At 45.9% G+C, this 17,863-nt stretch overlaps 1 long non-coding RNA gene across 1 annotated transcript in view; it reads left to right on the forward strand.

Moving 5' to 3' along the window:
- Positions 1–17,558, forward strand: part of LOC128313010 (uncharacterized) — an 80,292-nt gene extending 62,734 nt beyond the window's left edge. Inside the window, exons 4-5 of the long non-coding RNA XR_008293099.1 lie at positions 11,152–11,288; positions 12,851–17,558. This is a non-coding gene — a long non-coding RNA (uncharacterized LOC128313010). The remainder of the gene's footprint in view (positions 1–11,151; positions 11,289–12,850) is intronic.
- The last annotated feature ends 305 nt before the right edge of the window (positions 17,559–17,863 follow it).

Genomic DNA, 17,863 nt, shown 5'->3' on the forward strand with positions numbered 1-17,863 from the left:
GGCCATTTGGTTGCTGATATGAAGGTGTGGGAATTTAAGTCTTCTTTGGGAAGTGGGATGCCACAGTGGAAAGTCAGTGCACTGTCCAGAAAGGAGCCTTAGACTGGAGAGTTACATGCTTCTCTGGTCCACTGATCATTTCATCTAGAGGGGAACAAACTCTCAACAGGTCCTACAGGCCACCTGGTCTCTTTCCACTATCACAAACCTCACCCCAAAGAGAAGAAGACCCAGGACTCATTTGGTAATCAAAGGATGACGTCTTGCTTTCATTAAGTGTGTTATAAAATATTTACCAGCAATACACAATCAAAGAGTCATTGAATTCACAGAAATGTATGCATTCCTACTCTTTAGAGCCCTGAGAGGTGTAGGGATTTCCCCAGAGCCCCACACAGAGCCAAGCATTGACTCGATGTCTACCTATCTCCTGTCCACCTCCTTCTCTCACTTCACTCTTTCTCTTGATTTGCAACCCTTGTCTGTCCTCAGCTGTCCTCATGGAGCATGGATTTTGGCCCCACGTAGTCCCAGGGAAGCCAGAGGAAATCCCCCCCCACCCCCGCCTCAGTTTTCTGGTATCTACTATGCCTGGATGTGCTAAAGCAGGGAAATAATTGCAGCCTCCCCTGAAGAACACCACATAGAGCAAGTGGAGAGTGTTACATGATGTGTTCTTGGGGGTATTCTACCCATCCCAGGCATTCCGTTTATACTGCCAGGCGATGAGCTCTTCTTGTTTCTGTCCATAAGCCTTAATTATTCAAAGGGGGCTCTGTGTCAATACCTGGGGACAAAGTGATTTACTGCTACAAAAACTTAGAAACGGGAGAAACAAGAATGCCCTCTGAAAAGCTGAACAGTGGAATAACCATGTTATTATGCACGCACACCACACCCCTCCTTCCTCCGTGCCTCCTTCTTCAGCCTCATCTGCCACCCACCTTCCCAGTGCTTTGAATCCCAGCCTCAACAGACGTCCTTCTTTTTGTAAAAAAAATAAATTTTTTAAATGTCTATTTACTTTTGAGAGAAAGAGAGAGAGATAGAGTGTGAGTGGGGGAGGGGCAGAGAGAGAGGGAAACACAGAATCTGAAGCAGGCTCCAGGCTCTGAGCTGTCTGCACAAAGCCCGATGTGGGGCTGGGACTCACAAACCATGAGATCATGACCTGAGCTGGAGTCAGACTCTTAACTGACTGAGCCACCCAGGTACCCCAGCAAACGTCTTTCCACTTGCTTTCCCTATCCGGGACATGCTCCTCCTTCTGCCTGAGGTACTTCCCTTCCTTCCTATTCCTCCTTTCCTTGACCCCTTCTCTTGGCTGGATCCCACACCCCTTGGGGTGGACACTGTAAGTCTCCACCCAGGTCCCCTTTTTGGTCACAGCACTCACTGCCCCCACCCCTGATGCTGGAAATGGTAATGGGTGCTGAAACTCTCATTGAGATTTGCTCTGAGCCACACGGAACCACCTCCCCAAGGTCATGCCCCTTCCCAAGGGCATCACACAGCCAGTGGCCAGCTGGTTTGGGGATTCAAAGTCTCAACCCCATTGCCTCAATTTGGGCCTGCTCAGCAAGGCTGTCTCAGCTACTGAGTCCCCATAATATCGGTGGGGGCCTTGGCTGCAGCCTTACTGCTGTCCAGTTTCTCCCTCTCCCAACCCTGCCTTCCTCAGTTTCTCATACATGCATCTCCCGTGAGAACTCTCCACTCAATTCTGTACACACCAGTCTATCTTAGTCTGCTTCTCTGAAACCCAAGCTAAGACGGTTGGTGTCAGGTGTGGTTTGGGAAGAAGGTACTAAAATGCCATCCTGGAGCTCCCACTAACCAGTCATCTGGCAATGAGGGCCTCAACACTGGTGGCGGGAGGAGGAAGGAGGGCCCCAGGTGTGTGCAGCGGTTCAATTGCCAAGACTAGGATAGGATACTATTGGCCCATGCAGTATCTGGGGCACTAGAGAGGTTTGAGGGAAATAGTGACTAGAAGGACTATGGATTGGTGGCAGTCACTGAATGTCGTTGTGTACATGAAGAGAGATGATGGAGGGCTCAGAGTGGGGTTAATCGCCAATTCTAGGCAAAACGTGAGAGCCAGAGGCGTCCTCGGCAGCATTTAAGAAGATCCTATTCTCTGAAGAAGGGCCAGGAAGAATGGAGAATCAAGCTCACGGCTCAGTTGTAGGAGGAACAGATCTTCAGAGAGAGATGGATTCTAGCCCTAGAGGGTCTTCAGTGCCAAAGTCAGGGCACTAATAGGAAATTGGACACCGAGACTCAAGATGGGGGAATTTGAGTAGATGCAGTAGGGAACTGAACTTGAACTTACAGATTCCCCTAGAGCCACAGTAGTGGCCCACTCCCTTGTTGGGTGGATGCTGATCAGGCTTCTGTTGAGGCAGGTGTCTTACAAGATGATGTTTGTGTTCCTCAGAACCTGCCTCTGGCTCCCCTCCTGGCAACCAGACCAATCACAAGGGCCAAATCCCAGCACAATTTGACAGAGGAAATGCTGGGCCCACTAGGGAGGAGAGGGACTGACTATGTACTAAAGTTACTGTAGGATCTAACAGGTATAGTAGGAGCTGAAGGACTGCACTTGGGGCTGAACCCCAAGGTGCTGGATTGAGGGGACCAGAACATAAGGTTGGGGAAAGGGGTGTTTATTTAGATACAGGAGCACTCTGAAGGGACTTGTAATTTCAGAGCTCCCTATAGGATCAACTGAAGCCCAGCTTCTCTCTCTGTGCCCAATGATACCATTGTCACCACCTTACAGATCCTTCAACCTTCTCTAGGTGATTCTCCGATCAACTTTCTGATATAGCTCTCCATTCCAGAGTCTGTTCCAGCTTCTCTCCCGTGTGCCTCCAGTCTATTCTGTACTTCCTTCATTATAACACTTGTCGCGCCTGCTCACTCTTCTGCCCCTCGTGCCTATCATATTGCCTTGAACTCTGGCGCATAGTAGTTGCTCAGTTAGTGATTGTTGAGTGAATGGTGCCATGCATATGACTCGGAGAGACAGAATGCCTCTCAGGCCAGTGTAAGACCCAATGGAAATAAGGACCATATCTAAAGAAAGAAAGAGGCTGGGTAGCCTCAGAATAATAATGAGAGGAAGTCTTAGAACAGCTCCTATCTGTTCTACAAGAGGAGGTGCCTCAGCCATGGAATGTCGCTTATTCTGATCCCATTAAGTAACGTGGAGATGTAAGAAAGGGTTGCAGCCATTGCATTTATAGAATTTCTGGTTAGAAGGGTAAGACCTTGCTATGGAAGTAGGTGCCCCAGAGGCAGCCTTAACTTGTTGCCATTGCACATTTGATCTATCTACCACCCTCCTCTGCTTTCAGGCTTAACAAATAACTCCAGCTGTGGCGTGGTTTCCCACACAGTCACTCACATAGGTCATGGGGACTGGGGTATTCAAGTCTATGGAGCAGCTATAATTCCTCTTATAAGTGAATGAATTTATATTCTGATTTTATACATTGGTCCTGTGTAATGTGAGTCTGTTCTCATTGCACTGGCAAACCGTATTTCTGGCCCTGGAAGGTCCAGGGCCAGAGCCCGATTGTGGGTGAACTCTCTTAAGAAATCAGGGGCGCCTGGGTGGCTTGGTCGGTTGAGCATCTGACTTCGGCTCAGGTCATGATCTCACGGTCCGTGGGTTCGAGCCCCGCGTCGGGCTCTGTGCTGACAGCTCAGAGCCTGGCGCCTGTTTCGGATTCTGTGTCTCCCTCTCTCTCTGCTCCTCCCCTGTTCATGCTCTGCCTCTCTCTGTCTCAAAAATAAGTAAATGTTAAAAAAAAAAATTAAAAAAAAAAGAAAGAAATGATATATCTTCACCCCCGTATCCATGTTGACTATGGGAATCCTGTTACCCTGACACCCTGACCTCACCATATACTGAGAATCTATTCTCTATTTTGGTATTTCCATGAAGAGTAGGGCAGGATCTGGCTGGTCAACTTCTTTTTTTCCTCTAATAATATTACCTGGTCTTGGACTCCTAGTCATTATTTAATGAAAACCAGATAACCTAAATGACCCTACGGTATGTGGGGTCCCTTGGAACGAGGGAGTTCCTGCATCAGGGCAACTGGCAAGGAGGTCTCTGGGGCCTGTGGGCGGAAGTGGGCCCTCTGCAGGATTTCACATGGGATCTGGGATGCTTATTGCTTTGAGGTACCCTGGGAAGGCAGTTGGGGTCTACAGGAGGGCTCTGAGCCTCAACTTCAAAAACACTTGTTAGAACCAAATTTGTTTCTTATGGCTTGGAATAAAACCATTTGTATACTTAAAAAAATCCTTCATATCTATTATGTATGTAGGATTTCCTCCATTTTACTTCAGGAGAAACTGAAGCTTAAGATTACCATCACCATAATCATTTCCAAAAAGTGTTTGGTAGCAATGAACTGTTTTCTACTCTGACTACATGGAAACTTTCACATTGTAATCCCCACTCTAGCAGATGGATGGTAGCAGCCTAGACATATTGACCCAATCAATGTATAGATGTCATACTTCATAGATTTTAAGATGTACATTTTTTTCATATTCATCATCTCTGAAATTGGGATAAGTCTTATAATCGATGTTGTGTCATAGTTTAAACTGGAAACAATTTTTTTCATAGTATTACATAAAATCATGGTGTCCTATAATTGATGATGTCTTAGATTAAATGAAATATGGGAGTAAAATGTTACCCAGCATTCTTGGTTGAGGAAAAGCAAGGGATTGCAATGTTTTTTTTTTCTTCTTCTCATTTTTGTCCTTCATACATTAAATATTTTGTCCTGTGGGGAGGAAGATAATTGTCTGAAAGGAAGGAACACCTCCCAAAATAAAACTAAGAGGAAGACAAGCACTGTTCCAGGATGAAGGGTGCTGGACCTCTTTAAAAAAAATTTTTTTTTAGTGTTTATTTATTTTTGAGAGAGACAGAGAGACAGAGACAGAGCGTGAGTGTGGGAGGGGCAAAGAGAGACACACATGTAGAATCCGAAGCAGGCTCCAGGCTCTGAGCTGTCAGCACAGAGCCTGAGGTGGGGCTCGAACCCACGAACTGTGAGATCATGACTTGAGCCGAAGTTGGACGCCTAACCCAGGCGCCCCAGGTGCCGGACTTCTTGCTAACACTGCACCATCCTAGAATGCCAATTCTGTGTTTACCTGGGTCTCCCTCTCTGGGTATAGCCCGGACCTTTTTTTTTTTTAATCCCTTCTTTCGCTCATAAAACCTTACCTGTCCTCTTTGCTTCAGAGAATTAGCCAATGTGAGAAACAGCTCCCTGAGAATACTCCATAGCGGTTACTGCCAATAACTCCATGCTTTATCCTTTTCCATTCCTTCCCCTGAATCATGTGCATTTTAATGGTGGCTTACAGGAGTCATACTGTGTCAATCCAGGAGAGCAACTTTCAGGGTGGCTGTTGTAGGCATCAGTGACAAGCTGGTAGAAGCCAGGTTTTAAGTTATAGCTTCCCTAAAATCACACCATTTATTAGGGGAGCTCAATTTTTGTACTGCTTTGTGGTTTACAAATCATACGTTGGCAAACATTTTATTAGAGGTTTACAAAACCTTGTGAAATGGGCGAGGCAGACTTTACCACTGCTTTTCAGATGGAGAAGAAGACCAGAGATGAAATGGTTTGGTCAGTGACACTCAGTTGGCTAATAGAGGAAATAGGACCAGAACCCGGGTACTCTTAGTCCAGAGCCATTGTTTCTCTTTCTAGGAAAGAAACCCCTTCCTACAGCTGCTTCCCTTACCTATGAATAGATAGGCTTCAAAGAAAGCCAGATCGTTTAGAGTCTGGTAGGTTATGTCAAAGGTGTGTGTCTTCATCCCAAGAGCCCTGGGAAGTCATTGAAAGATTTAAGGTGGGAGAATAAGATGAACAGATTATTGTTTAATTGTTAAAGAGCCATCTGGGTGCAGTGGGGAGAATGGATTGTAGGAAGGCTGGAGTGGCAATGATTTAGAGGCAGTAGTTCAGGCAAGGGACCATGGTGCCTGGTCTAGGTACATGACAATGAAGGAGAGATGGGTAGAGGGAATTCTGGGAAGATGGTGGCTGGAGCAAGTATCCTACTGCCTTTCTGTTCTAGCTCCAATCCAACTACCAGATGGAGGTGTAGTGTTCTGGCAATAATGTTCAGACTTCTGGGCAGGTCAGGAGCCTGGAGAGAGTGGAAAAGCCATGGGGCAAAAAGCAAAGTTATTACAGAGAGCTTGATCTGTGGAGATTCACTGCCCACAGAAAATCAGTGCCAGCCCCATGTGAGTTCAAGAGCACCTGGGGGGCATACCTGCTCCCAAGTAGCCAAGGTGGCACTGAAGCACAGACTGGGTCCTTCCGCCCCTGAGAGCTGTGGTCTTTATTGCTGAGGAGATGGATTGCACGGGTGCTTCTTCCAGAGCTTTCAGCAGGTGAGAGACAACCTGTCACCTGGGTGAGAGGCTGCTGTGCTTTCCAGTGCTTCCAAGTTCATTACCATCCTTTTTAAAAGTTTATTTATTTGTTTTGAGAGAGACAGAGATAGTGCAAGTGGGGGAGGAGCAGAGAGAGAGAGAGAGGGAGAGAGAGAATATCACGCAGGCTCCACACTGCCAGTGCAGAACCCGACATGGGGCTTGAACTCAAGAAACCATGAGATCATGACCTGAGCCAAAACCAAGAGTCGGATACTTAACCGACTGAGCCACCTAGGTGCCCCTCATTGCCATCCTTGATAGGCAATGACCTGGGTTCCAAGACAGAACAAACCAAGAGCTCACAGAGGAAAATGAAACAAGTCCACATTTGGATCCACAACATCCTCACAGAACAATAGTAAGTAAAACACTGAGAGAGGCAACTCCTTTGGAATAAAATTGCTAGAGGACATAGACATCGATCTTAATTTAAAAATAATAGCAAAGGGGCGCCTGGGTGGCTCAATTGGTTAAGGGTCCAACTTCAGCTCAGGTCATGATCTCATGGCTGGTGAGTTTGAGCCACGTGTCAGGCTCTGCCTGGAGCCTGCTTCAGATTCTGTGTCTCCCTCTCTTCTCTCTCTGCCCCACCCCCACTTGCACTCTGTGTGTGCGTCTCTCTCTCAAAAATAAATAAACATTAAAAAAAATAGTAACAAGCACTTAAGGAGAGTCATACAACATTAAAAAAAAAAAAGACCTCCTAGAGCCAGAAAGAAAGGAAGAACAAAAACAAAAACGGCTATGATTTTTTGAATTTAAGATTTAAGGAGGGGATGATCACTGTTGAAAACAGTATTAATGACCTAGAAGTTCAAATGGAAGAAATATCTTAGCACAAGATCAAAACAACGAAGAGACAGAAATCGTGAGGGGAAAATGAGATTTGGAGAGTAGATACAGGAGGCTTAACATGGGAATGATAGGGGTCTGGAGGAGGTGAACCAGGCATAGTTTGGCGATTGGTGCCAGCAGGAGTGGATGGAGGGGAGCTGTCAAGGATGTCTCTCTCCTTGGCTTTGGTTGAGACGGTTGGGTGGACAGCAGGGCTACTACTTGGAATTGGCTGTCCAGGAGGTAAAGTGGGCTGTGGAAAAAAACAGGCAGGTGGGGGAATGATGGGTTCCGTCGAAAAGTATTGAGTGTGAAAAGCGTATGGACACAGAAGTGGAGACGTTGAGTGGCTGTTGGATACGCATTCCAGAGACATCTGGGTTGGAGACAGAGTTGGAAACCTCCAACGTATCATGGCAGGTGAAATGGAGGGCAGAGATGGGTGTGCCTTGAGTGAGAGTGACAGGCGGCTGTGCCTTCTTTCTCTTCTTTCCCTTTCCGTTGTACTCCCCACTCTAGAGCCGCACTGTGCCTGCTTTCCATGTCCTTTCTTAGTACGTGACATGGGACTTGGTGGGGGAGGGGTGGGGAAAAGGGAAAGGAAGAAGAAGAAAACAGAACAGCGTGATGAAGAGTCACGGGAGGGGTGCCTTGAAATGGAGAAACAGTGTCAAATCTGCCTGAAGAGTCACCCAATTCGGTCACCGGGGCAGAGGGGTGATCTGCCAGAATGCAGCCTATGGATGGGAGTGGCTTCATAGTGACGTTCCATGGACGTAAAGAGAAAGAATTAACATTTATGGAGCAACTACCATGTAAGGGGCACTGGATATGTTCTTTAATATTCACTCTCCTATTTAATTTCCTCTGATAACCGTATATCTGAGGAAAACGAAGCTCAGGGAGGTCCAGAAACTTCCCCGAGATCAAAGAGTTGGTAGGAGAAGCAGCTGAATCTGTGTAACTCCAAGGCTCTTGCTTTTCCCATGGACCAGAAGAGATCCATACCCGAGAGACCCTGGCAGCCAGAATATTCAGATTCTGACCCACACGACTTTACTTGTATTTTCGCTGCGCCTTTATGATCTCAGGACTTTCGAAGATTTACCTTCTCTCTTCTCCCAGAGTTGAGTCCACACTGCTAGCCCGACCTTTCAGTCTGGGCTGCTCTCTGGTTCTACTGGCCAGCTCAGACAGATGGAAGAAAATGAGCCCTCATTCTTTCTGGGAGTTGAATGGCTGCTTTGTTGTAAATACCTAGAAAATCAATCCTCGGTGAATTAAACTATGTCATCAGCTATCAGCCAGATTCTAAATCATTGATAAGATGGGGAACCTCCAATTCATTGATCAAAATCTTGAGGTTTTATCAATCGAAATAAAAGGAAAGCAGTAACCTTTGGGATAATATCAGCAGTTACCCACTTTGAGAGAAGAAGTTCTTGCTTCCAACTTGGAAAGTGCCTGATAGTCTCAGGATTGACATAAGTGACATTTCTTCTAACTTTCTTCATCATCCAGAAAAGCAACATTAACAGGGTTTCTTGTAAGCACACCGTATCAGGTGCTTAGAGCACACCGTATCAGGGGCTGGCGAGTTCGTGGGGTAGCAGGTTAACCCAAAGTGCCAGATTTCTTGGGATTATCCAGATTTAAAATACTCACTTATGTGGTCCTCATCAATGCACCGAAATCTGCCAGAAATTTTATCCTGACTTTTAGTTTGGAGGCTCGGGTTATTATCTTTATAGGTTTCCTTAAGGACTTGGCAATCATCTTAGGGTGACTGAAGCGGCATAATATGCACTAAGCGATTCTATTCAATTCAGCAAACATTAAAAGGAATGATATTTAGCCATGTTTGTGTTAGGCACTAAAGTTAGAGATAAAAAAAAAAAAAAACCAAGACAAAACCATGTGGTAGCCCTTTGTTTACTATGCAATAGTGGGCAAACAGGTAAGGACATAGAACAAGAGCTTCCAAGTAGAGATATGAGACTGAGGGGCACCTGGGTGACTCGGTCATCCGACTTCAGCTCAGGTCATGATTTCACGGTTCATGACTTTGAGCCCCACATCAGGCTCTCTGCTGTCAGTGCAGAGCCAGCTTCGGATCCTCAGTCCCTCTCTCTCTGCATCTTCATTGCTTGCACTCTCTTTCTCTCTCAAAAATAAGTAAACATTAAAAAAAAAAAAAGATAGGAGACTGAATATGTAGCTTTATCTTCTCTCCCACAAGACCCCTTAAAATAATATTAAATCACAAAAAAGTTATAATCTCTCTGCAATTATGAGAAAGAGAGATTTCAGCACTTTCTGGAAGATGGAAAAAAGGTGGAAAGGTGGTACCTGGTGAAGTAGAGGCAAGGAGAGGCTACAAGGAGGGAGAAAACTTAGAGGAGGGTGTGGGGTGTGGGGCTGGAAAGGGAGGAAATAATTGCAACTACCCACGGAAAGTCAACCTCTCCCTTCCTCCCTACGCGGAACGCCCAGCATCAAGGCTCATATTCCCTCAACTCAGGCAAACAAACAAACACATGAAAACAAACAATGGGAATGACTGTTAAAGACATTAAAAGAACTGCATGGCAGATCCCTATAGGAAGTTTGATATCTGACTGATAGAGTCCCACAAAAAGAAAGCAGATAAAACTGAGGGGAGATAATTGACCAAGAAATAATAGAAACAAATTCCTGGAGTCAACGAGTAACATTTCTGTATTGAAAGAACCTGCCACACTTCCAATGCAGTCGACGCAAAGTGACTGAAATCTGGACTTGGCACCATGAAACCCAAAACTGAAGGAGCTCCTAAAAGCTCCTAAAAGAGGAGAGAAGCAAACAAAAGCAGAAGGTCCACAAGGAAACAAGAGACGGCCTGGCATCTCCTCATCAGCGACCTCAGATGTTGGCGGTCCATGGAGACATGTCTTCAAAGTTCTGAGGGAAAAGGAATTTTAAACCTAAAGCCCTATACCTCGACCAACTAATAGCAAACATGTTTTGACTTGTAAGAACTGTGAAGCAATATCTCCCATGCATGAGTTCTGAGGCAGTGGCTTGGGAGGGCACTGCATCTAGGAATGCAGGGCTACGCTAAGACAGTGAAGAAGGGGGATTCAGGAAATGGTGGGTCCAGCCCTGGAGACTGCCAGAGTCCCTTCAGCAGGCCCGGGGTCTGGCTCATGAGATTGGACCCAGGGAGGGAAAAGTTGCAACTATATGGTATGATTATATGGTGTGGTATCTTTCCTAATATAACGGTGGTTTTAGTTGAATCCCAGAAGTTCTCATATGCTATATATATATATATATATATTTATTTCACTGTTACTTAAACTGTATCCTAACTTTTGTTGTGATTTCCTCGTTGGTTATTTAGATGGCGTAGTTCTTTCTAAACATATGGAGACTTCCTGGAATCTTTCTGTTATTGATGTCTGGCTTAATTGCATTATGGTTAAAGACACTCCGTTTGATTTCTGTCCTTTGAAATGTGTTGAGACTTGCTTTATGGCTCAGCATATGGTTAATTTTTGTAAGTGTTCTGAGCGTGCCTGAAAAGAATGTGTAATGTGCAGTTGTTGGGTGCAGGGTTCTAAATATGTCAATTCGGTTTGGTTTGTTAAACATGTTGTTCAGCGTTTCCATATCCTTGCTGATTTTTGCCTACTTGTTCTATCAATTTCTGAGAGAGGTGTATTTAAATCTCTGCCTGCGTTTAGAGATTTGGTCATTCTTTTAGCAATTCAGTTAGCTTTTGCTTCGTGTATTCTGTCCTCCCTTTCATACGCTTTGCTCTCACGTGCTCTATGCAGGACCCCAGGATAAGGGAGCCGACAAGAGCTGCGAGCAGACTCCACATGTAGTGTGGAGCCCGACTCTGTATCACGACCCTGGGATCATCACCTGAGCCGAAATCAAGAGTCAGACTCTCAACCTACTGAGCCACCAGGTACGCCTCTCCCCTCACTTGGTGTGGGTCTGACTGTGACCTCCAAGCTGGGCCAGCTGAATCGGCCCCTCTCACTGGGGGAAAGGCAGATGGTGTTTGTCCCAACATTTGTCTTCCTGTAACTCAGATCCTCTACTTTGAAAAGATCCTTCTTAAACCATTTAAATGGAGTTAATTTTAACATAAGAGATTTACTCTTTTTCTGTTTTTTCTTTTTTCTTTTGTGCTCATAAGAAGGCTGAGAAGCCTGGAAAGATGAATGGAAATGTTCTGAAAGTAAATGAAAGTCTCATTGTGTGAGCACCCAGAGTTTGCAACGTTCTGCATAACAAAGCTATCTGCCTTCCCTTGTAAAGGGTGTCTGGTGCCTGGAATTTTCTGGCCCAGGGACTAATATTTCTCTAAAAGAGAGAGAATCTCAAGCACTAAGAGTGCAGAGCCTGAACTCACGGAACTGTGAGATCATGACCTGAGCCAAAATCAAGAGTCAGACGCGTAACCGGCTGACTCTTTTGAGTCAAAAGAGATTTCTGACTAAGGTGAATCTCGTTGTTGTCATTGGTGTTATTAACTTGGGTGAGGTTCGTGGTAATTTTCAATTGGGGGGCAGATCTTGAAGGAAGGGGCATACTCTTTGGAGCCCAAATGAAATGAATGGAAAACAAACCACATCCACCAGCAATCTTAGTAAGGACTAATGAAAACCGAGGGTCATCTCTGGCTCAATGATCCTATTTTCTCTCTGGTCCTAACCTGATTTTATTATTGAATGTTCTGGAGCCCTCCTCACTTATTTAAGTATTATGACCCTTTACTTATTGGCTTCACGCTATAATTATGGTCTCCTCCCCTTAATGAAACGAGAGGTTTTAACTGAATTAGCCTCTCAACAGCCCCTGCTGAAGCCTGACAGATCTCTTTTTGGACGGCATGCACTTGATAACAGTAATACCAGGGCCCTTTCCCTCTCCCACACTCACTTTCCTGTGCTGGGTGAGTGATAAGAAAGCCTTTATGACATTCTCAGTCAGAATGGAATTAGTGCCATTTATGGGTCTGCCTTCTAGAGACCCATACTGGATCTAACAGTCTTGGGAAATTGTTTGTATGGACATAGCCAAAGGAATCAGCCTACTGAGTCAGTGGGTATAGGGGGTTTGATCTGGAGACCAGCAGGAGGGAGGGAGCTGAGCAGAACCTTCTTGGGGTTCCCATGGGAGTGGTATGTAAGTGGCTACTACACTATACAGTTGGTGGGGCTCAAAGTCCTTTTGTGATGGGAAGGTCCTGAAGTGGCCACCCATCAGGAGTCAGTTTCCTAACAGGGCTGGAGGAAGTGGATGGTTTTTCAAACCTTGGGCTCGGAGTGGTGGCATTAAAATGCACTGGGTGGCTGGGCCACCGGTGGGTTCTGAGGGTGGGTATGGCAAAAGTGAGGGTTAGAGCTGGAAAGCCCTAGCAGGGAGGCGCTGTCCAGGCAAATATTAAGCAGCTGGAGGGTGGTGGGAGGGCTTGTTGAGTCTGCCATGTGGCCTTCTCCTCCCCAAACTCCCCTTCTACAGATGTCAGTGTTTTGGAAGCGTTCACAGAAACAGAGGGAACCTGCATCCCAGCTATCAACGACACTGAGGAAGTGTCCTTCTGTTGAATCAAGGTAGCCATCTTTCTTTTTTGGGTACATTCTCTCTGCCAGACTTTCTGCTAAAGGCTTGATATGCATCATCGTGTTTTATAATTATTACAATCCTTTTGGGCTAATTACCATTTGCAAATAAGGAAATTGAGGCTCCGTCTGGTTAAATAACTTGACCACTGTCACATAGCTCATTTCCACTTGACACAGAAGAAAAGGCCCGTTATTCATTTATTCATTCCACAAATTTCTCCTTGAGATACTTACTGTGTGCAAGATAGAAATTGCCAAAATCTCACCACCTGGTTTCTGTCAGACTTAGCTTCATTTCTTTCTAATTTGTTCAGCCAGCCTAAGAGCTCCTAGACAGATAGGTATTAACGTTATTTTGAAAAGCCTCCAGGGAAGAAAGTTTCCTATGTTCTCTTGGTAACTGAAGTTTCCCAGAACTTCCAAGGACTTCTTAAGGCTAACCTAAGACCCTCTCGCAACAACCGAAGCCAACTCCTTATGAGGAGATGGGGCACAACCACAGCCGAAGGGAAGTCTTTGAGAACAACCTGTCCTAGGAGGAAGGTAGACACAGTGAGATGGGGCCACAGGGTCAAAGAATATTAGTGCTCTCTGGGACCTTAGAGGCTAAAGACTGTAATTTCCTATTTTACAGGAAAGAAAATGAACCTAGGGAGAATGAACGATTTCCCCAGATTACTGAGCTATTTAATGGCTGAGCTAGAACCAGAGTCTGAGGCTGCTTGTTTCCAGGGGGGTAGGACATTGTGATTGAAAGCTAAAGGTTTGGGAGTGCCCGGGGGGCTCAGTTGGTTAAGCGGTCCTACTCTTGTTTCGGCTCAGGTCAAGATCGCATGAGATCAAGATTCGTGAGATCAAGCCCTGTGTCGGGCTTTGCGCTGACAGCGCAGAGCCTGCTTGGGATTCTCTCGCTCTCCCTCTCTCTCTCTGCCCTTCCCCCCACTCATGCCCACCCTGTCTCAAAATAAATAAATAAACATTAAAAAATAAAAAGAAAGCTGAAATTGGGAAGTGGGCTGGTTGCTTGCATTCCCTAGCTGTAGGACTAAGGCAGGTTTTGCAGTCTTATATACTTGGGGCCTCGGTCTTGTCATCTGTAAAATGGAGTTGATATGTACCTCCTGGAGGTATTATGAGGGTTAAATGAGATCATCTATGTGAGTCCCCGAAGTGTACTAGTCTCAGGTATAGAATGAGGGGCTAGGTTAATATTCCTTTCCCTACCCTGGACCCAGTCTTTTATTTACTATATTCGTTAATGTAACAAGTCACACCAACTCTCGCTGGCTTGGGACAGCAATAATTATTTATTACCTCTAACCGATACTTTTGGGCAGGAATTTGGCAGCTGCTTGACTGGGTGGCTCTGAGGTCTCATAAGTTTCCAGTCCGATGTCAGCTGGGGCTGCATCATCTGAGGGCTTGACCGAGGCCGGAATATTCAGCATGAAGGTGTCTTGCTCTTATGGCTGGCGGTCTCAATTCCAGACCATGTGGGCCCCTCCACAGGGCTTCTTGAGGGTCCTCACTACATGGTACCAAGGGGCCCAAAGTGGAATCTGCAAATGCTATTTGTCATCCAGCTCTGGAAATCACACACTTCCGTTGTGTTCCATTGGCCACGCAGGGCCAGCTCTGATTCACTGAGGGAGGGGGCCACACAAGGGCACAAATACCAGGGGGTGAGGATCACTGGGGGCTGGCTGGCACACTGTCTCACGGACGAGGTTCTATTTCTGTGCCCTCTTACCTTCCTGTGTCCTGAGTGTTGATACGTTTCAATAATCACTCCTGGCTTCTCAGGGCTGACAGGGGCTGTGCCCCCCTTAGCGTCTTCTGGAGTTCTGAGGATGCTGTTTATAATTAGCCAAGCAATAATCCCCACCGCTGAGCCAACTCCAAGGCTCATCTGCTTGCTTCTCTGGAGGTTTTTAAATAGACAGGGATGTGTTAATGACACAGTACATTATCTGTCTGTTACCGTTTTGGCAGGCAGCGTGGAAACGTGACTTTTTTAAGGAGGAGTTAATCAGTATTTAAAAAGCAGCTCCTGTGGCAGAGGCATGAAGCAGGTATCAAAAGGCTGCCTGGGAAGGCTGAGGTTTCAGAACCCTGGGCCCTGACATCATGCCCTTTGAGTGGCTAGTGGGCATGACCAGCTGGGCTCATTACTACTGACATCTCCCCGCTTCCTCTGCACTTGGAATACATTGAATCTGCTCCCAAACTCAGCAACATCCTCACAGAGGAAGCCTGTGAAGTGTGATCGCTGCTTCTCTGCTGATAGTTCTCGAATCTATTTGCCCTGCCTCCTACCAAACCTAGCTCCTGAGCTCTGGAACACCTACTGCTCATTTTCGTTTGGATGTTCCCCAAGTGCGCCGAAAACCGGACTCCTAACTTCCTTCCCACCCAACCTCATGGGTCCTCCTGTTTGCTACCTCAGTGAATGGCACCTTCGTTCTCCCTCTGGACCAAGCCAGACCCCAGATGGTATGGGACGATGGTTAGGAGGGAAGGGCAGGGGGATGGGAGCCTGAATGCCTGGGCTGAGTCTCAACACTGCCGTTCACAAGTTGGGTGGTCTCAATTTGTTCCACCTGACGTCCGGATTTAAAACTGGAGATAATGATAGAAACAATCCAGGAGGATTGTTGGGGGGGAGTAAATGAGCTAGTTCATGCCTGGCATACAGCAAGAGCTCAATAAATGCTGTAAGAATCATTAAGCTCCTTGTGTTCTCTCTCCTAAATGTTTCCTGAAACCATCAGCATTTTTACTTTTGCCATCTGTCAGCTTGGGTCCCCGTCCTGGCTCAATGGGGCAAAGGCTTCCTGCTGCGATCTCCGCCGCCAGGGAGATATTTCAAAAGTACATATGCGAGTGACAGCATGTCCCTGCTTAACCGCAACTCCCTTTACTCTTAGGAGTTGGGGGCAAATCCCTTACGTGGCTCAAAGGTTGTGCAGGCGTTGCGTCTGCCTGCCTCTTCAGCCACGTCTCCCCCTCCTCCTACTGAGCTTTCAGTCCCTCTGATGGACCCCACCGTCTCTTATCTACAGGTCTCACACATGTTTTTCCCTCTTCAAAGGAACATTACCCGGTTGAGCCCCTTCTCAGCATTCACTATGGATCTTATTGTTGAAGAAGAAAGGGAGAGGCAGGTAGAGGTGAAGCAGATCAAGGTGTCTCATCTCTTCTTTTCAAACTACTCCTAGAACTTCAATAGACCCCACGGATGGGGAGGCAGTGTTGGCCTCCCAGGTATCAGTGGTTTGAAGAGCTGTGGATGGAGGTTCTGAAGGCTGGAGCTTGAGAGTTCCCAGGTGTGTCCTGTGACACCTCCAGTCGTGCCTCGTTGCCTAGCCCTCAGTGCCCTTGATCTTTTAATCCCAGTGACACATTGCTCCGTTGGGAAATTGCAAACGTGGACTTGGCCAGCCTCCCTCCACATCCTCCGTCGGTGATGCTGGCTAATCTTCCCTCCTCTCCCTCCATGGATTAAACTTCGTTGAACATACCTGTCACCCGGCAGAGATCAGGCTCACCTCCATATGCTCGTTGCCTATGGAGTGGTGGCAGCTTAGCAAATATATGTCGGGTTAATATATGAAGGGGTTGCTCCAATTTTCAAGTATCATCTATATGTTATGAGTATCCTAAGGGCTACCAAAGGCTTCCTCTTTGCTAACCATTTACTCTTATTTTCAGGAGTAGGTGCATTAATCAGATTCTTAGCTTGAATATGTTTGGTACTTCTTTGAAAAAAAAAAAAAAGAACACAGAATTCCTGTTATGGCCCCATAAATATTTTTTGAGCATTTCATATGTACCAGGAGATGCTGGAGATCCAAAGGTGAATATGACGTAGTCCCAGCTTCTCATTATCCTGGATTCGTCAGCCAGGAGTTAATAAGGTGTTGAAAAAACATTTGTTGGGCAGAAGACATGAATCGACACTTCTCTAAAGAAGACATCCAGATGGCCAACAGGCACATGAAAAGATGCTCAACGTCGCTCCTCATCAGGGAAATACAAATCAAAACCACACTCAGATATCACCTCACGCCAGTCGGAGTGGCCAAAATGAACAAATCAGGAGACTGCAGATGCTGGCGAGGATGTGGAGAAACGGGAACCCTCCTGCACTGTTGGTGGGAATGCAAACTGGTGCAGCCACTCTGGAAAACAGTGTGGAGTTTCCTCAAAAAATTAAAAATAGATTTACCCTATGACCCGGCAATAGCACTGCTAGGAATTTACCCAAGGGATACAGGAGTGCTGACGCATAGGGGCACTTGTACCCCAATGTTTGTAGCAGCACTCTCAACAATAGCCAAATTGTGGAAAGAGCCTAAATGTCCATCAACTGACGAATGGATAAAGAAGTTGTGGTTTATATATACAATGGAGTACTACTTGGCAATGAGAAAGAATGAAATATGGCCTTTTGTAGCAACGTGGATGGAAATGGAGAGTGTTTTGCTAAGTGAAATAAGTCATACAGAGAAAGACAGATACCATATGTTTTCACTCTTATGTGGATCCTGAGAAACTTAACAGAAGACCATGGGGGAGGGGAAGAGGGAAAAAATTACAGAGAGGGAAGGAGGAAAACCATAAGAGACTCTTAAAAACTGAGAATAAACTGAGGGTTGATCGGAGGTGGGAGGGAGGGGAAAGTGAGTGATGGGCATTGAGGAGGGCGCCTGTTGGGATGACCACTGGGTGTTGTATGGAAACCAATTTGACAATAAGTTTCATATTTAAAAAAATAATAATAATAATTAAAAAAAATTTGTTGGACGGATGAATAAATGATGAATATGAGCATCTAATTTTTAAAAAGCAAAGCTTTTCTTTTTTTAAGGTTTATTTATTTTTGAGAGAGAGAGAGAGAGAGAGCATG

This window comes from Acinonyx jubatus, chromosome E4 (assembly GCF_027475565.1).
Source record: "Acinonyx jubatus isolate Ajub_Pintada_27869175 chromosome E4, VMU_Ajub_asm_v1.0, whole genome shotgun sequence".
In the NCBI taxonomy this organism is placed as follows: domain Eukaryota; kingdom Metazoa; phylum Chordata; class Mammalia; order Carnivora; family Felidae; genus Acinonyx; species Acinonyx jubatus.